The sequence below is a fragment of the Triticum urartu genome, chromosome 6 (genome assembly GCF_003073215.2).
Source record: "Triticum urartu cultivar G1812 chromosome 6, Tu2.1, whole genome shotgun sequence".
NCBI classification, from domain to species: domain Eukaryota; kingdom Viridiplantae; phylum Streptophyta; class Magnoliopsida; order Poales; family Poaceae; genus Triticum; species Triticum urartu.
This window is the reverse complement of record NC_053027.1, coordinates 560,908,964-560,917,497: the sequence shown is the minus strand read 5'-3', so window position 1 is coordinate 560,917,497 and position 8,534 is coordinate 560,908,964. Positions and strand designations below refer to the sequence as shown.

Sequence of the window (8,534 nt, the reverse complement as noted above, 5' to 3'; positions counted from 1 at the left end):
GAAGGTGATGCGCCCCGGTGGTACTGCCGTCCAAATCAAGGGCGCGTACAGCCTCGGCGCGGAGGAGACGAAGCCGGGGCTATGCAGATGGATGAGTGTACGGACGCGGCCGACGACGGTCTTGCGGCGGCCCACCGGCGGCGACGTGGGAGCGCGCCGGTTGCCAGCTACTGGATGGCGGCGAAGGGGGTGGCTCCGGCGGCTCCGCCAAGCTGAGCGGCGGGGAGGTGTGGCTCTGGCTGCGGCTGACGGCCGCGGGAGGAACGGCGGGGCGGCGAATGGCCCGTGCGGGAGGAGGAGATGGCGAGAGGTCGTGCGGGCGTGGAGGAACGGCCCGTGCGGGAGGATGCGGGGGGCGAGAGATCGTGCGTGCGTGGTGGGTAGATATTTTTTAACCGCGGAGCAGGGTTAGCGATGGCCTTAATGCGTGGCTTGTAGCATCAAACAGGGAAGGATTATGGACCATCAGATTGTTATAAATGTACGGACCTGATTGTTTGGATCTGCCCCTCTCTTCTTTTATAGGGGTAGTAGATGGCATGGTGGGTAATTAAAGCGTAAAACACGTTTAGTATGCTGGAGGGATGTAGACCATCAGATTGCAGGTTTCGATGGATAGGATGATCTGGTTCTCCGTCCTCTCTTTCTTTTATAGTGGTAGTAGATTAGTGTATCATGATCTAAAAAAGGTGTATCATTTGTGATATATATATACTGTTTCTAAATTGTCACAAAGTATATGCATACGCTATTCATCCATCCATCCATCTAGATCTAATGTATCTTTTCATGTCCCTGCAAAAGAGCTTATCACTATGTGTGTTCTGGTTATATATTAACAAGAATAGCAGAGGAACCGATGGCAAAAATAAGGAACAATATTTTTCTTATTTTCAAGAAAGGCATTTAGTTGATTCATGTCAGTTCTTGGAACTAAAGCATCATACAATGATAGGTAATAGTAAGATACTTGATACATCTGAAGCTGAAAGTGTTCTCTTATATTTCTTAAACTTTTTCATTGTATTATATTCTATAAGAGCGTCAAAGTCGTGTTCTGTTTTTTTGGATACGACAATGATGTTTTGATCATTGATTTAGTAAAGCATACATATGAAGTATGATAGTGAAGCTAAATGCATGCCCAATGGTCAATTCAAGACTTCAGGGTTAATTTGTTTTGTGTGTGTTGCTCAAAATGTTAAAGCTGGCCTACATCAATTTTTGCAGGTGGGCTGGTGCTCTTGGCATAATACTTTTTGTGCAGTTGTGTTACAACATGTTTTCATTGAGATGTTATCCAGTATTTTTCAGCTCCTAAAGGTTGTGCACTTGTGCCATATTTTTTTTGCGTGAAACTATAACAAAATTGTGTAAGGTAAAATTTTGGTAGTTGCGTAAGCTGACCAATTTACTCTTTTCTTTCTTAAGATCACATTATAGTACTTGCATAAGCTGAACCAAGATGCTTTCTTGCTACTGCTGTAGTATGTAATGAAATTCTGAGATAATAATGTAGTTAAGCAACTTTCTGTAACTGACTTTGTAGGTCTTAGTAGTGCAGATTCCTTTTGGACTGCAAGGAGTTTACTGAGATACAAATCATTGTGTGCAGTATAATCATATGAATATTCCTGCTTAGTTGTAGATATGTAGGTTTAGTAGCTTCTCGGGTTCCCATCTAATCCTAACATGCAGTTGTTTGTATTTTTTTGCCTGTACCATTGTTTCTTGAAATAGTCTATCAGTCATGTCTGAACCTAGCGTTCCTTAACAGATAGGCTCCTCATTTCAAAAGGATTAAATGAGTCTAGATGGTCATGGCTTGTCGTCCGTCTTGAAGCGAATTCAGAGCCCGGTAGGATCGCACACCGTATGGCTTGGACATCGGAAGAAGATACAAGATTGGTAATGATATTACTTGCCTCAGTGCTCGATTTATATTTTATCCTATTAATTTGAACTTATTTACTTGGTTGTCTCAGCTAATTTATTTGTCCTCAAATGCAGACAAGCGTTCGGTCGAAAAACTCAAATTATTCCATCGATAGAATAACATGAATAACAAGTACTGGGATGACATGGTTGTTACTACAATAGTAAAAGGCCAAGTCACGGGAGGAGAGATGCTCAGCGTGTATGATGGACATGGTGGCTCGGAGGTGAGGTTATCTTCTCTTGAAAATCTTGACCCACAAAAGAAATTAACCTTGACGCCGTGGGAACCAGGAAAGCGTAGATCACGAATGGCCCCACAATTTGGTGGTGTTTGTGTGTTGTGCGGTCAAACCTTTCTACCGGCTCCATTGCGATGCAGCAGTATCACCTTCTCTGGGAGATGAGACGATGGGATGTGGCCGCGTCGTGCTACCTGTTGTTGTTCTAGCTTTGTTGTGTGTGTGTGTGTGCGCGCGCGCGTGTGTGTGTGTGTGTGAGAGAGAGAGAGAGAGGGAGGGATGGAGGGCATTGGCTGATAGGGGATGGTTATGTTGTTGCTAGATATGAGCAACATTCTGTCTATGTCTTTAGAGAAGCCTTTTGCTTTAGTTTAACTGGGGTGGAGAGTGGGTATTGTTGTGACAAAGTTGCATGTTACTAGATTATCAAACATGTTGTTTAGGTGAATATCTACCGTCGGAAAGAGAGCAATGGTACTCTGATTGTACTTTTTTATGCTTGATGTTAAAGAATACTCTTGCAAGCAGTTAGCGACGAGCTGATGGTGCATTATATTGTATAGAAGATTCTTTTGATCCCACAATGCCAATTGTGCATTTGTTGTTCTATACCTATTTTGTCCCTCATGAATCTCTATATTTAAAAATTATTGGTAGTAACTATTGATTAACTCCGTGCTTACCTCTCAAGTTCTTTGCGGATTTTTTGTAATTATTAGTAGTACATCAAGTTTTGAATAATAATTATTAGTAAGTACATGTTGATCACTGCTTATAATGAAAATAAATGTCCATGGTTTAAAGGAGCTTTATTGTTTCAGTCCATACCAAGTTATCTGTGGGTTATACTGAAGCTTATATTGTCTCTGGTTAATCTGCACATCAAATATTCTAAGCTTCCTTTTTATGAGCAAACGGGTGAACTAAGAAAGGAAAACTTGTTCTCTGCCTGAATTAGCTGAACATTGTCAACTTATTAAAATGATATGAACTTGTGTATAATGCACATAGCAGGTTGAAAAACTACCATTGTATTTTCATATACTGTTTGAGGCACAATTTTTCTGAAAACATGTTGGTGGTCAGTGGTCAACAGAAGCTTTCAACATTCTGCATGGTGTTAATATTCTTGAATTTGTTTTGGTTGACTGCATAACCGAGTAACATTTCTCTTCATATTCTTACTATATAATTTCAAACACATTTTTTCTAGAAAATTGGCATGTGACGAGGGAGTATTTTTCACATACCCTCCTATACACTACATGGATCTAAGATTTTGTGTAAGTTATCGTAACTCTTCATTCTATGTGGCATTAGTATCAAAATGTTGAAACAATATTTCCTTTTTTACTTAGTATGTGGCATTAGTATCAAAATGTTGAAACAATATTTCCTTTTTTACTTAGTCCATGATGCTAGAGTTAACACGAGGTAAGAAGTTTTGCGAGAAGGAAACTATCCAGACGTTAGCAACATTATTTGATAGCTGGCCTGGGATAGACAACAACATCTCATCGTGTAACATGATAAGTAAAGTATTTTGTCTATTGTTATCATGGTTTATTTGTTGTTTCTAATAGATTCACTTGTAGATTTATCTTCCCTATGTATCCATCGGCCGATACATCTTATACGTCATCGACAAAGAGGCACGTCGTCTATATATTATAGACCCTATTCAAACATCACAATCTTAGAGGATAAAAATTTGAGGCATGCACTGAAATTTAAAAGTTTTGCAAGGGATTTCAAAGAAGCACTCGAAATAAAGCTGCCTGGTTGGAATTCCGATATATCTAAATGACAACATTTATTTCTGGTTGGTATTTCAACAAGTATAGACGGGTAATGAATTCATAATAAAAACATTTCTTTTTGTTATCACTATATTTTTTATATTATTAATTTTAAAAACTGCAGGAATGTGTCGGGCTATTTTGTTTTTCATTTTATGTTCTGGTGGAACAGTCAAGAATTGGTCAAGCCGGTTTGCGAGGTAAGTATTGTCCGTTACATGATTTAAGACCTTCGGCGTGAAATTTTCATACTAACTACATATATTATTTATGTAGGATGGGTATGAGTTGAGGAAATAATTTTTATTATACTTTCTAAAACAACGTGGGAATGAAGCTAAAGGTAACTTTCTTGATATTGTGAAAGAATTTTTTAAGCACATCATCTAGATATTGACAGTTTTGTAATAGATGTTAAGATCGAACATGGCTCAGTTTGTTACATGGACATGTCGTTAATCCTTCTTTTTGTTATTAATTTACATTCCAAAAATGGACTTCAATTATTCAATAATTGTGTTTGTGTTATATTGTTTGTACGTGTGAAATTTAACATGTAACTCTTGCAAACTATTTCAAGAGCCCGTGGCAACGCACGGGCACTCTACTGGTAGTAGTAGTTAGGCTAATTAGTGGTTAGGTGTAGTGTATATGACATATAGACCCTACTATTAGATAAAAAGATAAATTAGATTAAAATATTTAAGTTTATGACACATGGTTCACACCTCCCCTTTTGACTAGTCAAATTGACTTGGTCAATTCAGTTTAAACTAAATAAAAAATTTCCAGAAATTCACTAAATATTTGAAAATTCATAGAAAAATAATCGTAACTCAGATCAAAATGTTTTGTATATGAAAGTTGCTCAGAAAGACGAGACGAATCCGAATACGCAGACCGTTCATCTGCCATAATAGAGAACATGCAACTTTCCCCCTTTGGTATGTTTATCCGAAAATGCGCAAACTTCAGGAAAACTTTTCTGGATATTTCCCCCCTTCCCCGGTACCATGTAGCACTGCGTTAGAACACCACTAGCATCGCATATCGTCATGTCATGCTTAGTAATGCACTTGTTTGCTTTGTATTTACTGTTTCTTCCTTCTCTTCTCTTCGGTAGATGATGACCCACAAGTACAGGGGATCTATCGTAGTCCTTTTAATAAGTAAGGGTGTTGAACCCAACGAGGAGCAGAAGGAAATGATAAGCGGTTTCCAGCAAGGTATTCTCTACAAGTACTGAAATAAGTGGTAACAGATAGTTTTGTGATAGGATAATTTGTAACGAGCAACAAGTAACAAAAGTAAATAAGGTGCAGCAAGGTGGCCCAATCCTTTTTGTAGCAAAGGACAAGCCTAGACAAACTCTTATATGATCTAAAGCGCTCCCGAAGACACATGGGAATATCGTCAAGCTAGTTTTCATCATGTTCATATGATTCGCGTTCGGTACTTTGATAATTTGGTATGTGGGTGGATCGGTGCTTGGGTAATGTCCTTACTTGGACAAGCATCCCACTTATGATTAACCTCTATTGCAAGCATCCGCAACTACAACAAAAATATTAAGGTAAACCTAACCATAGCATGAAACATATGGATCCAAATCAGCCCCTTACGAAGCAACGCATAAACTAGGGTTTAAGCTTCTGTCAATCTAGCAACCCATCATCTACTTATTACTTCCCAATGCCTTCCTCTAGGCCCAAATAATGGTGAATTGTCATGTAGTCGACGTTCACATAACACCACTAGAGGAGAGACAACATACATCTCATCAAAATATCGAACGAATACCAAATTCACATGACTACTAATAGAAAGACTTCTCCCATGTCCTTAGGAACAAAAGTAACTACTCACAAAGCATAAACATGTTCATAATCAGAGGGGTATTAATATGCATATAGGATCTGAACATATGATCTTCTACCAATTAAACCAACTAGCATCAACTACAATGAGTAATTAACACTACGAGCCGCAACCATGGATCGGCGCGGCTTCCGGGGAAGGAATCCGAGCCGCAACCTCGGGAGAGTGAGCGCGTTCTCCTTGCTACCCACGTCGACCATGGATTTTCCTTGCCTCCTCACCCTTTCTTTCGGGGATTTCTGAATTTCTTTGGGGCACAACTCCATCACTCCACTCCCAACACAATCGTGTATCTCGCTGCTTTCGTGTCTTTGTGCGAGAATTTCTTGGGTTGTCGGCCTCACTGGGGTCTTTTCAAGCACATTTTCACCTGTCGTTCTCAGACGGTGAAAAAGGCCAATCCGAGTGATGAGAGAACACAAGTGATTCAGATGTGTGGGGGTCTTGGTGTTCAGATGAGAGAGAAAAGTTCCTTTCCGGCCATGATTCTTCCCGACTTGGTCCGTGAATGGCAGTCAACCTGGTTTTACTGCAAAGACCAGCCGATGCCAGGGCAGTCGACTGGCCTCCCTCCTTTTACCATGGACCGAGTGAGGAAACCCTCCTCTTTGAAGGTGCTCCCGGAGGAGAAGGCGCAAGTTAGGGTGCTGGTCGAACGAGTGGTCCAGCTTATCCGTGGCGGGGTCACTGGTATGGATCTCTTGGAGGTTTTCCTTCGGCGGCGCATCCAGCCTCTTCAAGTTCGAAACAATCCGATGTGGATGTATTCGGGTCTTGACAACACCACTCGGATTCACCCGGAGGAGGTCGATGACGACACACTGGAGGGGTAGCTGTCGGGCATCACCGGAAACAAGGACAACCCCAGGGGAGCTAGGAGAGTTCCTCCATTCGACCAGTCCCACGAACCAGAGAAGGTCCGATTCTGAGCTTTTGATTATAATCTAAATTCACTCGCGCAGCTGTCTATACTGCGTCGACTGACTTTATTCTTCCTGCTTTCTTTCAGGCCCTTATCGAAATGTACTCAGTGCCCAACGGAGAGCAAGAGCAAGATCTGGAAGGAGAGGCGAGCGGCGGCGATAGTGGCGAATGGCATTCTGACAGAGAAGAGGACGAAGAAAGCGACGACTCAAGTGACGAAGAAGAAGTCGAGTCGCCTCCTTGCTGGGAGAGGCGATCCAAGCTTGACCAAGAACGACCGAGCGCCCGTGAAAAGGCGATTGCTCAGACTGGTCAGTCTTCAAAGCGTCCTCGGACATCTTCACCAACCCCAACTGAAAAAGTGTCAAAGCATCTCAAAGTTGCAGAGCAGAAGCCTCGGAAGGCGTTGCCGAAGATTAAGATTGACATCCCCGTCGCTTCTGCGTGAGTGTCTCCCTTTGTATTCACTCGACGCTCCGTGCTGTTTATTTTTTCTTGATTTAACCAGATGAACTTTGGAACTGGCAGCGCTGCTACTTCTGGGACCTCAGCTTACAGAGATGAGGATGAGGTAATGGAGGATGCAGTCACTTCCAATCTGGGTATGATTTCTGTCATTCTGTCTTTATTTTGTCGACTCAACTGCAATGTGTACCATTGGGTGATGTGATTTTGGCGATTGATCTTTGAACAGCTCCTAACATTATTAACCTCCCCGATGATGATGATGAAGAGCTTGAGAGGCCTTTGACGAGGAAAAATAGGAAAGCTCCTGCAAGCAAGGTGCCACAGTCGACGCCGATGGCGGAACCAGTCGTTCAGGACGCTGGTGATGCCAATCGGGGTTCTGTTACCTTCGCCATACCATTGTCGAGTGCCCTGCCTTCTTCGTCGACTGCTCAAGCTCCTGCCGACCCACCTTCAATTTTTGCGATCCATCATGTCCCAGAGGACGAAGTGAATGCTGTCAAGGAAGCCATACGCCAGGCGGGCATTATGATGGAGAAGGTGAAGATGGTGCGGGACGCCAGTCAGGCCGCCTATGACACCAGCTCGGCTCTCCAAAGCAATGTTCAGGTTAGCTGGTCACCGCTTGTTCTGTTAGGATATGCTATCTGGAGACTCTCTTTCCAAAAAACTTTGCATTTGTACACCCACTGGGTGCGTCGATTGAATTTTTGGACTAGTGGGGGCACGCTGAGTGCACCCACTAGGTGTAGTCCCCGAGACTATGGTGGACTGCTGGCAGTCGACTGTAGTCTTTGTATTTTGATTCTTTCGCTCGATCTGGTCTGGACGTGTCGAGTGTAAACCGAACCGGTGGGGGCACGCAAAGTGCACCCACTGGGTGTAGTTCCCGAGACTATGGTGGACTGCGGGCAGTCGACCATAGTCTTAGTATTGATTGTCTTTGTCGTTTTTCGCTGTAAAATAACTTCCCCTCCCTGTTTGCAGAAATCTTGCGATCTTGAAGCTCGCTTTGCTGACTTGGAGAAACAACAAATCCAGCTAAACCTTGACTTGGAATTGGCCAAGATAGAGCTGCAAAAGGCCAAGGACGACGCCAATGGTAAGACGAGCTTGTCGACTGGTTTGTCTTAGGCTTGAGTACCCTTCTGCTCTTTCTGAATCAAGCACCATTTCTTTGCAGAAAAACTGAACGAAGCTCTGGCGAAGAAGGATCAGGATTTGGCTGCTGCTCAAAACAAAGCTGACGACAGAACCTCTCTGGCTGAACAGAAACTGGCTTCAGTCG

General features: G+C 42.5%; 2 long non-coding RNA genes across 2 annotated transcripts; both read left to right on the top strand.

Annotated features, from left to right (window-relative positions):
- The first annotated feature begins 763 nt into the window (after positions 1-763).
- LOC125513012 lies at positions 764-2,802 on the top strand. Its single transcript, XR_007285636.1, has 4 exons — positions 764-955; positions 1,231-1,323; positions 1,778-1,908; positions 2,011-2,802. It is a non-coding gene; the product is annotated as an uncharacterized LOC125513012 (long non-coding RNA).
- Positions 2,803-3,599: 797 nt separating this feature from the next.
- On the top strand, positions 3,600-4,415 carry LOC125513011. Its single transcript, XR_007285635.1, has 3 exons — positions 3,600-4,025; positions 4,101-4,176; positions 4,253-4,415. It is a non-coding gene; the product is annotated as an uncharacterized LOC125513011 (long non-coding RNA).
- The last annotated feature ends 4,119 nt before the right edge of the window (positions 4,416-8,534 follow it).